General features: G+C 39.0%; 1 protein-coding gene across 1 annotated transcript in view; it reads right to left on the bottom strand.

Annotated features, from left to right (window-relative positions):
- The window catches only part of LOC149778541 (uncharacterized), a 63,885-nt gene that overhangs the window by 30,477 nt on the left and 11,483 nt on the right, over positions 1 to 21,925 (bottom strand). The window lies entirely within an intron of this gene.

The raw sequence follows: 21,925 nt of genomic DNA, 5'->3' as shown, positions 1-21,925 counted from the left end.
CGATACACAATTATCACTTAGACTGTTCGCTGATGATACAAATACTGTACATAATCGTTTAAAATACAAATGAGGTTGATCGAATTCTAAAGTCGAACGTTCAAAAATTACATGACTGGTCCGGTCACAGGTTAGTGACCTTCAACCCAGACAAGATAGAGTCACTGTTTTCATACATGAAAACGTAATTCAAATAACCGTCATGTATTGCAGATGTCAAGCAAATATATGTATGCAGTATTCCAACATAAGCACTTAAATATCGTATTGTCAGGTGATGCCTTTTAACATGCGCATGTCACACATTTGTCTGAAAATCCTTGACATTTACATTGGATCGCTTGTCTTTCGAAACAATGTATAAATCTTATAAACATCCCTTTTTTACTATGCTGATTGTATCTGACATAACAATACTACGCCAGAAAGAGAATCATTTAAAACAAATCAATTTGGACGCTATGAGAATACTAGTATGCGCTACCAAAAGAGTGGCTCGAATAATGTTACATGAAGAAATCAGATAGGATAGCCTGAATTTTTCGAAGTTATAAGCATAAAATGATTCAATTGTTTAAAAAGTACCATGGTTTTGCTCCGAAGTATTTACAAGATGCAATTCAAACTTTTGTTGTTAAAAGTTGTACCAACACCACTCGATCATTGAATAATATTCGTCCACCATTGTGTAGAACTACACTGTATCAAAAAGCATTTCTGCCAACCACAATTCAACTGTTCAACACGTTTTAAACTGAAGCAATAAGTAACCCATCTATTCAAAATCTTAACACTTACTGAACCGGGATAAATATAAAATTCATTCGTAGTGTTATGTTGGTGATTGAGTGGATCAAGTTCAGCATATGCGATTTAGAAACAAATCCAACATCAGAAGTATTGATTTATTTCTCAGTTGTGTTTCTCTCAATAGATACTGTACGAGTAGAAACAGCTGAACACTTTCTAATATAATGTCAAAAATATGCAACTCCAAGACACTGTTCTCTTCACATTACAGTACCTCCTTACATTTCAGACATTACCGTCTGGCAATGGATGTTCTCTGATGAAATTATTATGCCACTATAGAACACTATGCAAACCTTCATAAAATTATCAAAATATCTTCCAAATCATTACACATATCACAACCACACATATGTATTTCATCTTTTTATCATTAGATGACCTCTAAAATAATTACATATACTAGAATTGATCATGAATTTATCTATATTTGTATATGACCTGTCTACATTAAGTCAGTAGATAATTATACATTGATAAAATGTCTGTGTCATAGGATAAACATTTTCCAACAAGCTTCCAGGTTTCTACTGAATCCCCATTTTTTGTCTTGTATAAACAGTACATGAAGATGTTCTCTTCATTACCTACTGCTCAAACTGGAACAGATGTAAGTGTCCATGTGGTCTTTTATCCGTGGAAGGAAACGGGGGTTAAACCCATATGTCTTACGTGTGCATCCAAAATACCCTTTCATGTCCAGTGCTGAGACAGGGAATCAGTCTAGGTTTGCATTGGCGAGAACTAGGGCACTCATCACTGGTGTTTGGTGTCAGCCAAAATTTAACATTCTTTCAACTGATAGAAATAAATCTACTACAGGATCCTCACCCACACTTTTGCCGGGATTAGGGCTGGGACCCTTTCGTTGGGATTGAATCACTTTGCAGGAAAACAGGAATTTTGCACATTAAAAGTGCATCAAAGTGCTTAAAATAAATTTTAAAAAATCCCACCACAACACGCTATTAAACTTTATCTTGAAACACTTTTTAGCTCAACTGAGCCAAAGATATACTTTTGTTTCTTTTAACACTCAGAAGCTCTACTGAGCAACTCGCAAGCTCCACTGAACAGCTCAGTAGGGAACAGCTCTCAAGCTCCACTGAACAGCTCACAAGCTCCACTGAACAGCACATGAGCTCTGCTGAACAGTTCACAAGCTCCATTGGACAGCACAAGAGATTCGCTGAACAGCTCACCAGCTCGACTGAACAGCACACAAGCTTCACTAAACACTGCATAATTTTATAAACAGCAACACCAGTTCAGAAATCATCTGAACATAGTGAACAGAAAGCACTCTTTGGGCAAAACCGAAAAATGACTGTTCAGAGATCACTAAACATGGAAGGGACCACAAAAAAATGAAAGACAGGTAATATTTAATAGTAGAATCTACATTCTTGCAGACAGCTTGATTTAGCAATCAAATCTGATGTCCTTTCAACCATGCGTGTGTTTACTAGAATAATTTCAGTGAACATCGCAACTTCTGTATGCTAAATATGGACTAGATTTCATCAGTGTTTTTTATAGCGACACGGGCTATAGGCCAGAAGGGTTGATGCAATAGTACCATGTCCGTTGTCCATTCTTGTGTAAGCAACATTTAGTGTTTGGCCATATTTAGATCAACTGGCCATAGGCCATAATGACTACGGAATCCGTTTTTACAACTGATGGTAATGGCATTAAATCGGCATATCTGAAACTGCTTGAATGATTTTGATGAATCTTGGTCACAATGTTCCTTGGATGGGGCTTTCTCAGAGTTGTGATTTTTGTTGCCACCAATTATACAAAATGGCCACCATTGAAAAACTGAGTCAAACTGACAAAAATTTCAAACATCAAATCCAAAACCACCGATTCCACTCTGGTGAAATAGTATCTGCATGTTTCTTGGTTAGCCTCTATCAACCTTTTTCTTTTTATTTGTCAAATATTCAATATGCCCTCAACAGCTACGAGATTTATTTAATGGAGTTATAAACAGAAATGTTAAAAATAATATCTCTGAAATCCCTTATTGTATTTTATTGAAAATGGAGGAACAAGTTCCTTGGGTAAGATCCTCTACGATTTTTGTTTCTTTTTGTTCTAGCTATCATCCAAGATGGCTGCCCTGACCAAAAATAGGTCCAATTATAGGAAAATATTTAAAACCCAAAATACAAATCTGAGAGAGGCTTACTCTAGAATCTTTGTGCCTAAATTCCATGTACATGTTCCTTGCGTTTGCCTGTATTGTAATTTTTTTGTTGTCCGATTTTCAATATGGCTGCCACATCAACCAGAATCAGGGCCTCCGCTAGGCTTCGTATCTGTCGCCAAATGTGACAGAATTTTGAAAGTGGCGCTTTTTTACCGATTGCCGAAAGTTGCTGGCGACAAATTTTTTATAAGGTGGCGCTATACAGTTTCGAATTTTGCATAGGTTAGGAATTTAAAGAAAAAGAATGTCCCCGGCTTTCCTCACTGGTTATACTGGCTATTTAAAAAAGACCTTGTATATCTTAGGTATAATGCAAAGAACCTTTAATTCCCTTTATTTTGGTGTATGATTGATGGGTGTACTATGGGTTATAAAGTATACAGCTTGGCCTTACTTCAAATGTGCACCTTTCAAAAAAGTGCTAGCTCTACTTGGTCATTTTCACTTCCTGAACTTCAGAGGTCAATTGTATAAAAAAAAGCCGATAACTTTTTTTACATTTTATATATTTGGTAATTCATTCATTGCACTTTCAGAAGCTGGTATTGTCTAGTCTGGCAAAATTCATTTTCCCTATTTTAATAGCTGCTATGTATTGTGTACTTTAGACTAATTCAGACTGATTTTTTAACACAAGGGAGCAGTCATTTTAGTTAGCAGTGTGCTTAAATCATGTAAAATTTCCAAAAGTACAATATCCAAAAGAAATATCATCCACATTACATTAATGTAGCATAGAGGTATGCAAACGTTCTCTCCACTGTGCATGTTTTAAATGCGAACTACTTCACCTTACATACGTCACTCTCTCAAAAGTACATATTATCTGGTGAGCGCCACCTAAAGTATATTTGTTATATTTCATTGATATAAGCGACTCGCGCCACTTAATACTATCTTTGGCCGTCAGTAGATGATTGAATAAGACGTTCTTCGAATGTGAATGCATCTAACTTTAAGCTGTCAGTCGGTTTTGAGGAGCAATTAAATGTGATTAGTAGGAAATAAGGAATGACCGGGGGGGGGGGGATAAACTCTATTGTTAAACAGGTCAGCAAAAAGATTCGGCGTAATTTGCACGTATTGTTAATGTGTGTGTGTGTGTGTGATTATGATTTTTACGTAGCTTTAACAATTTGTCAGTCATATCGCTACGATGTCTGCAATGTGGTAGTGTGGCAGGTTATAGTGATGTCTAGCACTGGGGCATCATGCCGCAGACATGTAACATGATGTCCCACCCAGTCACACTATCCTGACACCAGGCCGACCAGTCCTAATATAAACTCTTAATGCTGAACGCCAAGTGAGGCAGCTGTTAGTACCATTTTTGTAAGTCTTGGGTATGACTCGGCCGGGGGTCGAACCCACGAACTCTCGCTTTCAAGGCGGACGATCTAACTACTGAGCCACCGGAGCGGTCGTTGTTAATTTATGTTTATTGCAAACTAGGTGTTAAACACACTTGGGACTGCTTAGTGTTTTAGGGATTATTTACTTTAATAACATGTTTTTATGGTCTGAACTTAAATGAGTAACACAGGATGCCGTTACAAGGATGCCAGTCATCGAATATAAAGGCCTCAGTCGCTTATATCAATGAAAAATTAAAAGTTTACTTTAACAAGGCTGTATCAAGCATAACGAATACGGCTGATCTAGCTTTGAAAAACAAAGATTTATATATCCCTCTGCATCTGAGGCAGCTACCAGGCTACTTGTTGTCTCTATTTCTCCTGCGGGGGAGGGAGGTCAGTCGCCAGAATCTGTCATCAAAACAAACTTACTAAATTCTATGGGTATATCTATTGCGAAAAGATTATTGAGAGCTTCTGTTGATTGGCCCATTGTTGAGAATATTCACTTGAGGAAGGCATTTAAGAAATGGTCTGGGGGAAAAAATAAGGCGGATATTGATGAAGTGTCAGTGACATTGTTCATAAAGACTAAGCAGTAATTTGTATTAGCAGTTATAACGAAACATTCTTATTCATTCTTGCTTTTCATTTGCTATACATTGAACTTCACATGTATATAATGGTATTTTTATATTTATTAATGATTATTATTGTTCTTTGACATGTAATAAAAACATGTAAAAACTGTTTTATTGTCATGTTTATGCAGATTAAATATAGCGCCGATATAATATTGCCCATATATTTAAGTCCCTGTATCATGGCATCAGATTTTTCCTATGGCTGAAAAGTGGCTCCAGATTTTTACATTTGGCGAATTTCAAGGCGCAAAGAAAAATATTTCCAAGGGATGCCCTGCAGAATTATGCACAATAATTATATTATGGAAAGGTTAAATATGACACTGTTGATATTATTTTATTTAAACTATGTTTCGCACATAACTCCCAGGTTCCTAGATTTAAGTACTTTCTTCTCAGAAAGCTACAGTGGGATTGAACTATCATTTCATGATTTCTTTAAAATGTTTGTTAAAATTGTGCTGATCCATTAAAAAAACTTGGTCACGGTTTAATACTTAAAATACAGAAAAAATTATAGAGACTTCTCATGAAATGACAGTGTGATTTCGATATTACTTCGTCTGTAGCATCTTGCTATTGACCTTTAAAATTTTGTTGAATTTGTTCTGAGCCGACGCAAATTAGGTCATTGGTACTATCAAAAGAACAACAACACTAATACGACTTCTCAAATTCTTTCATGAACCATCACTTCCTGTGATTATAATTGGGATTTTTTTGTGTTTTTCTTCAGGTACCACTAGCTGAGAGTTAACATCAATGAAGTGCATGATGATGAATTTTTAGTAAAAGCATCCAGTGATAAAAAGAGAGTATATTCACTTTAGTATGGATGAAGCTTTAAGGCTATTAAGTATTGGTACTCCAAAATATCAAATTGATGGGCTGGTAAATATTAGATGGAGGTTCAAACAAAGGAAAAATGTTGTGATGGCAGAAATTAACAAACGTCAACCAGAAGAAATTGGAGACAGATTTGAGAAATAAAAGAATGACTACACAAAAGCGCAAACAGAAATTTTGGAACTTGATGAGAAAATACAAGAAATAAAATGAGTTATTTGAACAAATAAAAAAGGCATCATAGGCCAAAAAGGCAAGAACATATTTCGTGAACTCATAACTAATTTAAAGGTAAAGCGCAATGAACTGATGTGTGTAATTGATAGTATTGCCAAACACAGGGAAGTAGCAGTATAAAATGGGAACGATGTGGACCGCCTATGAAAATAGGCAGAAAAACCACAAGTTCTGTTGTGTTTAAAACTGCATCTGAATTAAAATGTAGAAGAACCGAAAGACGGGAAGATACAAAGGAGCCGATTCGTGTTGACAAACACTTTGAGGAAGAACCAATTTGTTTTGATGATCAGATTGATGTTGATTTAGATGACAGTTGATTTTGACGGACATGAACAGATTATCATTGATGAAAAGGTCCGTGATGTTGCAGACAAATACGATGTTCTAGACACGCAGTGTAATGATGTAGACACACATTGTAATGATGCTGACACAAAGTGTAATGCTGTGATATGCACACCCTGTCATAGTGGTGCTGACAGTGATGTTATAGACACACAGCCTCATGATGGTGTACACAAACTATGTCATACTCAAGGTGACAATGATGTTGAAGACAACCATTGTAGTGATGTTGAAGATAAACAGGGTTGTGATGATATTAACAAACAGTGTAATGATGATATTGACAGTGTAATTATGTTGTAGGCAAACAGTATAAAGATGGTGATACACAGTGTTATGGTGTTGATGAACAGTGTAAAGATGTTGTAGACAAACAGTGTAATGTTGTATTAAAACATCTACTGGTGTAGACAAACAGGGAAACTGTCTTGTTGATAAACATGTGATATTCGATGAGGACAAACTAAATTGTGTTTCAGAACTTTATAGCACTAATTCTTTTGAAGATGTAAGTATGTCACATATATCAAAACAAATCGGAATTATTCAAAATGGAATCCTTATAGCCTATGGTAATCTGGTTTGCCTTGCTGGCTTTGTATGCACTGTGAATCTGGATGAAATCCTTTTGCTCAACTCGAAACTGTAACCTCTGATTAAATCAGAGGAACCTATGAATGGCCAAGGATTTGTTTCAGTGATGACCAAATATGTTAAAACTGTAAAATCTTTTGTTGCAAGCTGGTCTGCACCAATTCCTGGTACATTAATAATTGTGGAAGCTGAAGTTATGAATGCGTCACAGTCTAACTGTGGGGTAAGACAACACTCGGAGGAAGGAAGTAGTGCTTGTATGGGTATTGCATTGATGATGATGATGTAAATGTAAAAAATCATTTCCAGATTTCAAAATGGTCAAAGATGTTCTTCCCGTGTTCATTGGTATAATCCAGAAAGCTTGTAACTTGTGGGAAAAAATGGAACGGGGTCCCTTACAGTACATGAAGCAATTACAAAGCTTAAGATGGACACACTACTTGAGATTGCAGCTGAAACATGGTAGTCAACTACCCTTGTAGATGTTCCCAAATCTCCTATTCAGCTTGTTACAGAGTTTCACTTAAACAGCATGAAAAAGAATAAGTGTTAGGCAACGGTATTTACCTTGAAGCCAAACCAAACATTTGTTGTGCTAATAAATGAGAAGGGCGATAAGCTCTTGCTAGACTCTCATCTGCACTATTCCGGTGCAAACCTAACTTATCACGAAACACGCGTGAATCCTGGCACAGGAGCTGCCATTGCCTTTTTGCCATCTGTACTTCACAACAGTGGTTAGTTGAAGACTACCCTGCTATAATAAACTCCATTTCATTTTATGGAGAATTACTCAAATAATTCCAACAAACTGAACGATCTATATCACACACCTTTGGAACACCACAATTAAACAGTTATAATGGAAATGAACTCCAGCTATTAAAGAGGAAAAACAAAATTTTGAATTTGGCAAGATCTGAAAGAAGAGCAAAATGTATAAACAACAGTATGTGGTACGATTTGAATACTTCAGGCAACCACAACACATGGAAAGAGGCTTTACATCATTGGAAAACTGAAACTAACAATAACAAAAAATGCTTTTTCATGTCGTATTAAATCATATCGGCTAATGAAAGTAGCAGATTTTGTAATAGAAAAGTTGGTCGTTTCTGTCCATGAAGCTTGGGACCTCTGTGCTAAGTACTGCAGAAGTGAATACATTGATTTAAAATGTACAGCTCCATCATATGTATATAAAAGTACTGATGCAAGAGATTTGTTTCTTTGTAATCTATCTTTTATCGTTGTCTACAAACCGAGTAAACATGGACAACAGGCACACTTACCAAAACAACTATCTGGTGTAGAATGTGGACGCTTCATCAGTGAACTTCAATGGCCGTCTAAGGATACATTGAAGAAATCGTGAAACGTGTTCAGCATTTCACTAAGCTAGCTCCTATGTTTGCAACCACAAAAAATGATAGACTCCTTTTCAAATTTGTATTAACTATTATTACTAGTGCTTCGTATCTTTCAAAGCATAGTGGAATGAAATTTGTATTAACTATTATTACTAGTGCTTCGTATCTTTCAAAGCATAGTGGAATGAAATTTGTATTAACTATTATTTATATTGCTTACTATTATTACTAGTGCTTCGTATCTTTCAAAGCATAGTGGAATGAAATTTGTATTAACTGTTATTTCTGTTGCTTCGTATCTTTCAAAGCATAGTCAACTGAAATTTTCATTAACTATTATTTATATTGCTTGCTATTATTACTAGTGCTTCGTATCTTTCAAAGCACAGTGAAATGAAATTTGTATTAACTATTATTTATATTGCTTACTATTATTACTAGTGCTTCGTATCTTTCAAAGCATAGTGGAATGAAATTTGTATTAACTATTATTACTGTTGCTTCGTATCTTTCAAAGCACAGTGGACTGAAATTTGTATTAACTATTATTACTAGTGCTTCGTATCTTTCAAAGCACAGTGAACTGAAATTTGTATTAGCTATTATTTATATTGCTTACTATTATTACTATTGCTTCGTACGTTTCAAAGCATAGTAGACTGAAATTTGTATTAACTATTATTATTAGTGCTTCGTATCTTTCAAAGCTTAGTGAACTAAAATCTGACAAGAGGGCTTTGCAGCACAACATTATCAAGAACTCAGCAAAATTAAACTAACTGAAGAGATCACTCAAAGTTCAGATACTGCATATCAGGCTTAAAAGCACAAACGTGAAATGCCAACTAAATTGCCTGGGTCGGGACGACAATCCATTGTAGAAGAATATCCAAAGCTGATATCATGTTTGTTATCATTATGTGATAGCACACGTGTAGGACATAAGTCATATCCAAGATAAATTTGTGAGACATTGTTTACTGGAGAAAAGTCCTGGCTTGGTATGCCAAGAGCCATCCATATTTTGAATCAGGTTTTCAGCATTCCTGTAGCCTTATCAACAGCATATATCTACATTGAAAACTTCAAGTCTAAATCTTTACAGACCAAATGACATCATGAAGGGAAGCGCATTAATCTAGAGATCTCTCTACGGAAAGCTACTAGAGATATTACTGCTCGTCCATATTCATTATGACATGGCAGATTTGCAATATTCACTCAGATGAATGCAACAATATTGCATCTTACCAAGAGATGACAAAGTACTGGTACACACAGATGGTGAAGTCGTCCAACACCCATCTAAATCGTGGATCAGAGTACAGTACGGTGATCATGATTGGGAGAAAGATTGAAACAGAGCACTTTCTATTACAACTTACCAGTTTGGGAAAGTTGCAAAAGTTGACTTGGAACGTCATCTGCAGTCAGGAATTGGGACTATTGGTGTCTCAGAAATATGTTTAAGTGGAAGTGGGGCCTCGTTGTCTAAATTCATTTCTTTAAACACATAACTACATTCAGACATATGAATAAAAGTTACACCTACTGTCAATGGACAAGTATAAACACCATTTCGTAGATGAACACAATAAGTTAGTGTCTCAGATTCTAGTCACTGTGGATGGAGGAGGTGATGAGAAACCAATATATAAAATAGCCCAATTCTTCTCTGTTTTGATTAGGTATCTATTAAGCCTTGATAAATATAAATGTCAGAACTTGGCAGAAGGTGTTTCAAAATACCAGTGTTGAACGAGTACACACTGCAGAAGACAGTGCATTAAGCCAGGGAGGTGTGATCCACAGATGCATTAATTTAAGAACAGTTTTCATGTGGCAAAAATAAATATCTTGAAAACAGTCTTTTCTCGTCGCTATTGACAAGGTCAATAACTTTTATAGAAAAGAAAAAGAAAAAAAAAAACACGAGTTTCACAGTGACTTGTAAATAATTGCCAAATTTACAATAACTAATAATTTGACATCTAAACTTTAACTGAAAATGAACATTTAATTTAGACACCATTTACTGTCAGAACTCCAAGATATTGTCATTTTAGAGGAACTATTTAAAAACTCACACTTTTCTATGTAAGCTGGAAATGGACTTGTTCTTATCTTATTACTCAATGTGAGTTAGTAGTGTATGGGGCCACCCTAGCGACAATGGGACTTTAATGTGAAAAAGGGGTATATCCACTCTGGCGACAATGGGAATTTAACATGGGGAGCACAGGATATCCACTCTGGCGACAAGGGGTATTTAACATGGGGAGCACAGGATAGGCATTATAACGACAAGGGAAATGGAACATGGGAAATACAGGACCGGCACTATAGCGACAAGGGGAATTGAACATGGGGAAATTTAACATGATGGGACACAGACAACAGACATTTCTTTAAAAAGAAATTAGGCATGAAAGTTTATTTCTTTTCGAGACCTATGAATGGCCCTGAAAAGGGCCTTTGGGTTCTTCTTCTGCTTCTTCTTCTTCTATTTTTTCCATTTCTTCATCCATCCCAAGTCCTTTCCAAAAATTCCTTTCTTCTTCCTCTTTTCATTTTCTGGTAACCAGTCAGGATGACCCATAGACCTGAACTTCTCCTGTATCTTGATCCAGTTATTATTCAACCTCTCAAACTCTTCCTGTTTCTTTAAGTTTTCCTTATCCTTTCTTTCTTTACTCCATTTCTCTTTGATCTTCTTGACTTCTTCCTCCATCACTTTTCTCACAAGATCTTCCGCTTTCTTCAGCTTGTCCAACCCCCATTTTACGTTCCGCCACTCCGTCCAATACAATATGTTTTCTAGGAAGCACCTGACTTGGATGACATGATCCAGTGCTTCCTTGAACCTTCCTACTCTGACATAAGGTGGGTCAATGAATCCTCTTGACTTATTGACTTCTTCTTCTATCATCCCTGCTATCAGATTACTGGCTACCTTTTGACCTTTAACTTGACTGGTTACCAAGTCTTTAGTATCTCCATTCCTCCATTCCTTTTCTGTCCTTTCTATCACATATTCTACATCCATCATCCAGAAATAGATGTCCCTCAATAGATTGAATAAAGCAGACACGTGCGCCATTTTGTATCGGCTATTCCGTAGAATGACGCGAACGACGAACGCTGTGGATCCTTATATGTAAAGCGCGGACGTGAAGGAAAACATCCCCAATTTTTCTCTTCTCATATTATGTACTATCCACACTAACGTAATGAGACAGCATAAACATAACCAAAATCTGCTATCCACACACGGGAAGCAGCAAAATCAAACTCAAAATATACTATCCACACACGGGGAGAAGCCATAACAAACCCCATAATCTACTATCCACACACGCAGAGATGCCAAATCAAACCCCAAAATATACCATCCAAACACACTAAGCAGCAAACTTAAACCCAAAATCTACCATCCACACAGAAGGGAAGGTTAAATAACCACACACTCTACTATCCACCCAAACCTACGCGAGCGCTTACAAAACCCAATAATCTATTATCTACATACGGTAAGCAGCAATAACATAACCCAAATATACTATCCACACACGGGAAGCAACAAAAACATAACCATAATCTACTATCAACACAAACGTACATTAGCATTTACAAAAAGCAATAATCTGCCAATCACACAAACGTACTTGTTAGCTTACTAACACAAGCACACACACACACACACACACACACACACACACACACACACAATCATATCAGGAAAGGAGTGAGTGTTTATATTCACACTACTCCACATTCTAATAATGGCAAAATGAGTACTATCTCTTTTCTAGAGTTTTGGTTAGCCCTGAAAAGGGCTGTTTTTTTAGAACTCCAGATGCGTCGATCTAATGCTGGCACCTTCCAGGTGTGGCACCGCACATGCATCTCCTACTCTAGTCTCCTTGCCAATTCACCCTTCACTATTCGAATCTTCTGTCTCGGGGAGAGTGAAGACTGCCCTTTCTCTTCTCCTATTTCTAACTCTAGGATGAATTGGCATCCTTACCTCCTGTTGTGGTTGTGGCTGTGGTGCAGCTACAGGCTGTGGTGCTGCTATTGACTGTGGAGGCGTCCTTGCCTCAGGTGTTACCTTGCACACAGGGCTCATCATTATGTGAGACCTGATCCCTCTCTTTTTTCTTCCTCTTCTTTCTTCCTTCTGTTCCTCCTCCTCTTTCATTCTGCCTTCTTCAACAATGGCCTCCGCTGCCAGCTCATCCAGTAGGCGCCTGGCATATTCCAGGTGTATCTGGATTTCTAACAGTATTGCTAGTCTGCTGCTCATTTTTTCCTTCTTCATCAATCACCAAGGGTAGCTACACCGCCGAGCGGTTTCGTATTTATATGAAAAGCACGGACGTGAATGAAAATACCCCGTAAGGCCCAAAACTTATATTACCTAGATCATTGCCTAAAAATGCTCGGACCTAAAAGAAACTCTCACTTTTTTACTACCCATCACTATTTTTAAAAAAAATTCATTAACCACTTAAAGAAAATGCTTATACACACACGTTCTAACCAAGTTAAACAAGTCATATGCTTATAGAGCCACTTCTCTTTTTTTCTAACATATCATAGGCAATGGATTGTTATTTCTTTTCTAGAGTATGGGGTAGCCCTGAAAAGGGCTGTTTTTTGTGTGAACTTGAAGCTATGGCAATCTTTTAGGTTCTAAGATTGCGAAATCCTCTGACGACAGGCTTTCTCACAGGATAAGGTCTGCTTCTTCGGAAAGAGAAGAATAACTCTTTGGTGTCGACACAACAGTCGACAAAGCCTCTGTCAGGTTCAGGTTCCTGCTGCTGCTGCTGCTGATGTTGCTGTTGCTGCTCTCTCTCTTTGTTCTCTCTGCTGTTTCTGAAGTCTGTACTTCTCTGTCCATTCTTCTTTCTCTCTGTTAGTTTCTTCTCTGAAGAGCTCTTCTATCAGGTCTTCAGTGACTTTTAGCATTCTAACATTCTCTATCTCTTCAGGCTTCGGTATCAGACTTTGTCTGACACGATGCAAATTCGCGTAGGCTTCGTTCAGCTTAGCTAATCTTGAGCACATCTTCGTTGGAGGATGAGTCAACAATGAATGGTCAGACGGGAGACTTCCCGGTTTTTATGGTCAAAGCGCGGACGTGAAGGAAAATATCCCTACACGGTTTTCGAATCGGAACGTTCAAATAGTGTGATGTGAGGGATAAAGAGAAGTCAAAGAGCACGAATCATGATACCTACAGCAAAACAAAAGACAAAGGCATTTTTTCTTCAGAACACAACATTTTTATTCAAATCACTTAACACTAACAGGTAACAATAACATTTTAACATTAACCATTCAATATAACATTAAACATTTTTTCAAATGGCAAACATTTTTTCTCAAATAACTAACAATTTTTTGGACAGGGCTGACAACGTTGTGAATGAAATTGTGATTTCCGCTGTTGGAAGTCATTGGGCCATTGATGGACACTACGTTACCTAGCTAAAGACTAAAGATAAGCATAATGGTCACAAAACCATCGATCTACTTTCTCATCGTTTCTAGAAGAATGACGATCAAAATAAGTCACTAAATGTTCTAAAGAATATTACAGACTGCGATGATACAGAAAATACACACAATATTGTCCACACACCAAGGAATATGTGCCTTGTAATTTCACATTATTGAATCGTGCGGTCTGATAATTTCTTCTCATCAAGTCAATGATATCGTCTTCCAAAGGGGGTAATCCATACGAATCAAAATACTCCACACATCCTTCGTGAGGAACGTAGACGGCTACCCAGTGGGTTCCTGGGAGATGACTGTCGTCAATGTTGATCACATAAGCTTGATGGTCTTGTGGTTTGCGATGAGGAAGTTCATCTTCAGCACATACGACAGGATTCCAAGAAGCAGTATACGAACTGTGGTTCAAAAGATAATAAAGTTCCCAGGTATCCATGTTTGTGTGCGTTTTGTCTTCACAGGTAATGATAAGTGATCAATTCGATCCGGATTTTCTCTTGGAAAATGTCTGACAAGTAAATGGGTACGAGCTCCGACTTCGTACCCTGGTTCACGAGAGTTTCTATGCGACGGATCTCCAGAGACGTTAATGGAGGACAAGAATGTGCACGCAAACCTGTATACCACTGCTGAAACACGTCTTCTATCTCGATGAGATTCCAAGATTTTTCCAGATACTCGTCCAATTTTTCTTCTTGACTCAGCATCAGGCATTTATCGTGTTGAATTTGACTGGGATGATCGTTTTGACATCCATAGCAATCTTTCATGATCAGTTCCTTCATTTTACCTCCCAGTACTGTGGCAAAAGAGGAGACTAAATGTGCTTCTTGTTCTGGCCATCGGGACTTTATCATGATGACTTCTTCGTCTTTGTCTTGGGATTCTTCTTCCACGGTCTCCTCACATTCCATGTCCAAAGTTTCTCCACTAGGTAAAGAGGGATAACAGTCTTCCATAGCTTCTGATAGTCTAGAATGACTTCTCTCAAACTGTTGATTTCTATGCTATTATCGAATTCTGCATACAGGATGACGTTTACTGTCTCTGGCAGCTCTTTTGCAAACTGAATTTCCACACGAATCTGGCCAGATTTTATAGGGTGGAAATGTCCCTCGTCACAGCCATGGTCAGGGGTGAAATCAAAAGCCCACAAAGCATAGCCTCCTGCGTAATCTTCGTACGTAATACCGTGACTGGTGTTGGTTCCTAACTGGCCGGTGGCTTCGTACAGGGACAAGTACGATCTCAAGTAATTCATCTTCTCAAGGTCAGGTTCGAAAGGTCTGGTATACAAGGTCTTGCCATTGCGACTGACTTCGATTTTGTTCACCTTGAAGTGTTGAAAGTTGAAAGGATTTTCAGTGAATGCTCCGTTGAAGGCCGAATTCTCGACCATACCAAGGATTAAACGCTTGGGTAACTGTCCTTGGAACAGATGATCTTCGATCATGGAATGATGACTAGCGGGAATGGTGAACGTTTTCACTTCCACACGTCGTATTGGTCGTTCTGCTCAAAGATGACTGATGTCATTTCCCACTTTAGGTAACACTTCCACGAGTCGTACGTAGAGTTTGGCCTCCTCGATTTTGCTTTTGGGATTGACGACAGCACTATCAGCCAACAAATGGAAAGCGGTACTGCTGAGATTCAGTCTCAAGCGGACATTTACACCGTTCAGCAAATATTTCTCTTACCAAATGCAAACGATCCATCAGTTCTAGACTCTGTCCATTTAATATTTTCTCTCTTCGTCCTACAAATTCCGTATTGTGTTTTGTGGATGAATCCGTTTCGGTTTTGTTAAACTGGCCCGCATCATCTGGTTCCCATAGCACGCAGGCATTGAGATGGGTGTTCTTAGCGTCTATTCCGTACGTCTAGAGATTTTCCAGGTAGGCACGGTAAGGGTAAGTATCCATACTGCTACTGACTAGTTTGTTATTCAAGTACAAGTCCACTGAGCTGAACAAGGAATGCATAAAATTGTTGACGGGAGCTACTTTCTCGTCTACTATAGTATCTCCTCCCTATCTACAATTTTGACTTTCAAGTACAAGTAACTGCTATTCAGATCGATGTAATCTTCAGGCTGTCCTTTGATTTCAAACTCGATGGGAGCGGAATCTGTCAATGAGGAGACGGGATGAAATTCCACCCATTGGGATTCTTGCATCGTCATCATGGTAGGTGGCATGGAAAACAGATCCAGTTCCGCCTTGGAACAGGCGCATGACTCTCGGTGCATCATTTTCTGTTTCTCAATAATTTAATAATCAACAACGTCTAAGTCTCAGACGGTTCTTCTTTTCTTAGTCTTTCTAGCTCTAGAAGTGTGAAGTCTGGTGAAAGGGTGTTTTTTTCGTCGTCTTTTTCTGTCTTGTCCTTGCTGTGGCTTCAGGGAAGCGGGAATGCCTGACCCGGTAGCGTTCATGGCATTTATAGTTGTTTCTCGTCGACCCAAAAGGTCTTTGCCCGTTTGCAGCAAGACATTTTTGCCTGCTCTCAAGAAAGCTTCTTTGGGATTTTGTTTGTCAATGATGACATTTTGGAGAAATTCTTTGCCATGCGTCAACGTGGCATCTTTCAAGGCGTGCAATCCTCGTGTCACCATTGGTTTCAATACGGGGGCCACATAATGAAAGGCCGATTTCAACATACCTCCTAAGCCGTGTCCTCGCTGTCGAGCAACGCCTCGGTACACTGGATACATGACTTACGAGTCGTTAGAGAGCCGTTTTCGAAAATGGAGCTTCCCTTTGGTGAATGGCATATTTTGTCCCAGATCTTCTTTTATAGCAATGTTGACCGTGTCCAAATAAGACTTGCTGACGGGTAAATAATGGGGATGAACAAATTCGCGGTAAACGTGATAAGTGTTTCCACCTTCCTGGTCATTGGTCGTGGCAGAATCCACTTTGAAAGGAATGACAGGCAGTAACGGTACGGAGGTGTGTCCCACCACGCTGTACTCCACCACATCGGAGTACACAAAGATCAAATTCAGTCATTGGTTCAGTTCTACCGGGAAACGAAAATACCTCGCAAGATGCCAGTTGTTGTCAATGTCTACTGTGTTAATCCTTTTGGTCTGCTTATCCGTGACCATGTTGAGGTCTCCACCCAAAATGTCATACAATTCAGGGCAAAATTTAATACGTATACTTTTTCCTCACTTTCAAATTTGATCAGTAGACGATGAGACACTTTATGGTACTCAGTGGTGACACGTTCTTTTAGTGTGGTCAGAACTTTGTCAAATGCTGCATGGAATTTGTCAGCGATTGCCTCCACCAGATGTTGACCACTAAGATAATGGCTTGACTTTCGGAAGTGATTTATGTTGATTAGTGGTAATCATGGGTGGTTGCACTTTTTGGTCTAGAATTTCGACGTCAAAAGTGTTTTGAGTTTCAGTGATGTTTTTGATTTGTGTTGGGTAAATCATTTCTACCAAAGCCACTTCCCAATGGGCTTCGTGATCTATTGGATGGCCTGAGGTAATTAGGCCGTGTAACAGCACAAAGTGTTGTTTGGAAACACTTCCATGGAACTGTCAATGGGTAAGGTTAAGTAAAATTGGTTAGGGTGACTCATAATTCCATAGTTCTGTGGCTGTCCGAGGGGTTACTGAAAGTCAGAGGAGTGTCTCCGCCCAAAATAGGGTTGTTGTTGTTGCTGTTGTTGGAGTGGTGACTGACACTGGCACTGGACACAATGTTCCCGTTGTTCCCGTTCGAGGTGAATTTCAGGGAGGGATTCGGAAGCAGGTAACTGATGCAACTGCTTAATAAAATAGTCCACAATTGTTTGTCTCCTTGTTGCAAACTCAAATTGGCAATGGTTGCACCGATGACACAATACACCACAAAGATTTGGCAGAAAAAGACGATTTGCGTTTTAGGCACACGTTCTCCACACCACACCCACAAGGCTTGTTTCTGTAAATCTTGCAGAGAAGAACTGGGTGAAGGAGTGGTAGCAGGAGCTGAGTCTGTGTGAAAGGGCGTGATGGTCACTTCTTTGTATAGTCGATGACTTGCGAAGCGTCGATCCAAGAATCAAAACTGGGTGGATATCCTTTCCAACGTACTTTGACTTCTTTGACATGATGTCGTACACATCGTCTTTTTTTTTTCTGGTGATACGTTGAAACTTGGGCAAATTAAACGTTCCTTTGAACACTTTTCCGTTCATGTCTTCCAATTTATAGACAGCAGGATGACGACCATGCACTCGTTCAGTGACACGAAACAATTCGGTGGTCCAGCTAGGTAAGTAACCTTTGTCGAAAGTGCGTTTGGTTTTGCCAATGCGCACCCAATCTCCTACGGCCAACACTTCGCTTTTCTTGGGGACAGCTCTCGCCGGAGACGTACCAAACAGGCGATCAGAAACCAGCACATCGTTGTCGGGAGTCACCTCTTGCGGAGCACGTCCAATGATTCGATGGTAAGATTGGTTGTGCACTTGCATCAGGTGCGGTAAGATGTCGATGTACTTCAGAGTGTGGTGATGCGTAAAATATTTCCACATGCGTTCTTTCAAAGTGCGTTGAAAACGTTCCACGATGCTGGCTTTGGTTTCAGGATTCTCGGTGGTTAAAATATGAATGTCACGTTTCTTTAATTCTTTTTGGAAAGCTTGGTTCAGAAATTCGGTGCCTTTGTCCGTTTGTCATCGAAGAGGTTGACGACCACTTTGTTTCAACACCCGTTGCAGGGCTCGCACTAACTCGTTGCTCGATTTGGAAGTCAATGGCACGACCCAAGCAAATTTGGAAAAGACGTCGATGACACAAAACAAATATTTGTAGCCACGATTGTAGCTGGCCAAATGAGAGACATCAGCTAAATCGGCTTGCAATTGATGATCGATGCCTTCCACTTGGGTGCGACTTCTGGAAAACTTGCGTCGAATGGGTTTGTGTAAAGTGTAGGTAGCTTGTTCTTGTAACCATCGTTGCACTAGAGGTAAGCGGAGACTTTTCAGTCGAGTTTTGGCAGCACGATACAATTTTTGAACTTCTCGTAACCTGCAGGATGGGATGGATCGTAGTAAATGTTGGCTAACACCTTTTCCATTTTGTTTGTTAATAAGGCACCCACTCTTTGAGGATGCTACTCTTTTTCTCGTGGGGTATTTTCTTGGTTTGTAATGCTTTTCGTGTGCGACCAGCGATAAGTGTCGAAGAGGAGGATGTCTGAACAGGGAACATCGATTCTTGTTTCACTTCTGTCTTCAGCGTCTTTTTCTCTTCTGATGAAGAAGGCGTGGTCATCATCCTTTTAATCCATCCAATTCTGGAGGTAGGTGGTGTTGTTAACTTGCGTACTTTTTTTAGTGGAGTTTGAAACCCTTCTTCTTCTTCTTCTTCTTCTTCTTCTCCTTTTTCTGTATTGGCCACTGGCAGTAGTAGTGGTGGTTGTGGTGATGGTGTTGGACTTTTCATCAAGGTCTTAAAATCTTTCTTAGTGGGTAAAGGTGTTTCGTCTGAACCTTTCTGGTGAAAGAGTTGCAGTCGTTGCAAGATTTGACCGTACTTTTGCGATTTTTCTGTTTCGGACAAATCTTGGCGATCCATCAAGGTTTGCAATTCGTGTTGTAACTGAAACATCTCGGTCAAATTGGGATTGGAAGGCAAATGCGGGGTCCGCTGTTCTTGCCAACAATGGTATTCCATCCATCGTTTGTAAGGCACTAAAGCTAGTTTTCGTCCTTCCATTCAATGTCAAGGGTTACGTCTGAGATCTTGAGACTTCAGAGGTCCTTTTCATCTTGCTCTCACGAGTCCTTCCAACATGCTTCCCAAGACTCCTTTCAGCGATGGTACGAGGCGATAGATCACGTTTCTGCCTCTTACTTTCTTCTTTCTTCTCAAATTGATTCGATAGTTTCATCTTGACTGCAAACACTATGGGTCACTTTATGACAGACCAACGTATATATAAAGGGTGTGTGACTTGCCTTCCACTATTCATTTCACTCTCAAACTGAGCAGAACGATGGAATAACCTACACAGATCGAACTTTTGATCAGAGCTTTGCGAGGGGTCATCAGAAAAGTTTCTTCAGACAAGCTGACGGACTATTCACCCTCTTTTCGAGATAAAAGTCAAGATACTTGCTATATCTGTAAGAAGAAAGGGCATTAGTCTTCAGAGTGTCCAGACCGTCAAAAAAGTAAAACAGGGACTAGAAGAGACAAAAGTCAAGATACATGTTATCATTGTCAAGAAAAAGGACATTGGTCTCCAGATTGCCCTAAGAAACAACAGGAGCAAGAAGACGAAGAGATGAATTATGAAGAGGAAGAAGAAGAGGTAGCCTCCCCCAAGGAAGAACTCAGACATGTGCAGAAAGAGAAACAGGACAAGAAAAGAAGAAGGGGAGAAAGTGAGGAAGAAATGGAGGAAAATACTTTGAAAGTGAAGAAATTTAAAAAACGGAGAGTGAAAACAGAGACAGAAGAAGCCTATGAACTTTTTAATGTGTTACGTTGTGAGTTGAATTGTAAAAATTTAGTACCAGAATAGACAGTCTATAAAAAGTAAGTGTCTCTTGGTTTTGATTTTTAGAATAAGAATCTACACTCACGCATTCACACGTACCATAATGGTAAAAAAAGGGCTTTTTGAGTTTTAATTGATGTTGGCAATTGAAATACTGTCTCTTTTCTAGAGAAATGGGTGGCCCTGGAAAAAGGCCTTTTGGGTATTTGTTGGTTAAAACAACAAACTTAGGAAGCAATCAACTTTAAGTGTCTTAAGCCTTAGGCCTACTTCTGGACTACGTACTGTCGATGATGATTTGGTAGAAATCGCTAAGGGTGGTATGGTAGGTGTTGTCACAGGGTTGGGTTGTTTAGCTCGGGAAGGCCTTTTTCTCTTCGGTCGTAATAAAGAAGTCTGATACATTTGTTTCAGACTTCTTAACTCCGCTAAAATATCTAACAGTATCGTGACCGTTTGACTTTCACACCCTTGTTTCTTTGCTGCTTCTTCTTGTTGTTTCCTTCTTACCTCTTCTTCTTGCTGTTGTAGGAGAAAAGCTTGTTCTGCTTCCTTTTGCTGTTGTATAAATTTCTTCAATTCTTCTTTCTGTCTCTGTTTAAAATTCTCCACGTGTGGTAAAGAAGGAGAGGGTGGCGAAGGTACTGGTTCCGGAACAAATTCTTGTGAAAGAAAGTCAACAACATCCCAATTTAAATTCACCTCTTCTGGAAGTAAGTCGGGGTTCACTTGTGTCATCGATGCTATTCCATCGTTTTTGGTTTCCACCGCCGGTGCACCCCAATTCATCGTCTTCAGAGTTTCCGCCATGATTGAAAACTGTCGCATGGATTGACTGCGCACAGACGCTAGTGCCTCTATATAGGGAATGTGAAGTCACAGACTGCTTTCATCGGATTGGAGGAATGGTGACTGAATTTTGTAACGCGTGTTTGGATTTGTCAATGAACTCAATCCGTTTCGATCCTCCCTTCCCATATAAATAACCGCAGTTCGCTGCATTCCTTCACCTGTTCTCATCACAAGATGTGGACCGACGTACAATCCTGTAGTCTCGTCTCTTTAATGATGTTTAGAACGGACTTACCCATGTATGTCTGATCATCGTGGACCATTGTCGAGATGACGGATACATGTGTATGGAAAAGAAGAATCTACGTAGAAAGACAAGGCTGTTTAAAGATGGTTTTGATTTACGGACCAAAAATAAAGACAAAGTTTAAGGAAAAGAAGGAGACCTAAGCTATTCCCTCTATGTTAACATGGAATAAGGTTAACATAAACCCAAAGGCCCTTTTCAGGGCCATTCATATGCCTCGGAAAGAAATTAACTTTCATGCCTAATTTTTTTAATTTAAATATCTGTTTTCTATTGTCTGTGTTCTATCCATCTCGCATGTTCAATTTCCCCATGTTAAATTCCCCTTGTCGCTATAGTGCCGGTCCTGTATTTCCCATG

This window comes from Sinohyriopsis cumingii, chromosome 17, assembly GCF_028554795.1.
Source record: "Sinohyriopsis cumingii isolate HCF-2022 chromosome 17, ASM2855479v2, whole genome shotgun sequence".
NCBI classification, from domain to species: Eukaryota; Metazoa; Mollusca; class Bivalvia; order Unionida; family Unionidae; genus Sinohyriopsis; species Sinohyriopsis cumingii.
The sequence above is the reverse complement of the archived record's forward strand: the minus strand, read 5'-3'. Positions and strand labels throughout refer to the sequence as shown.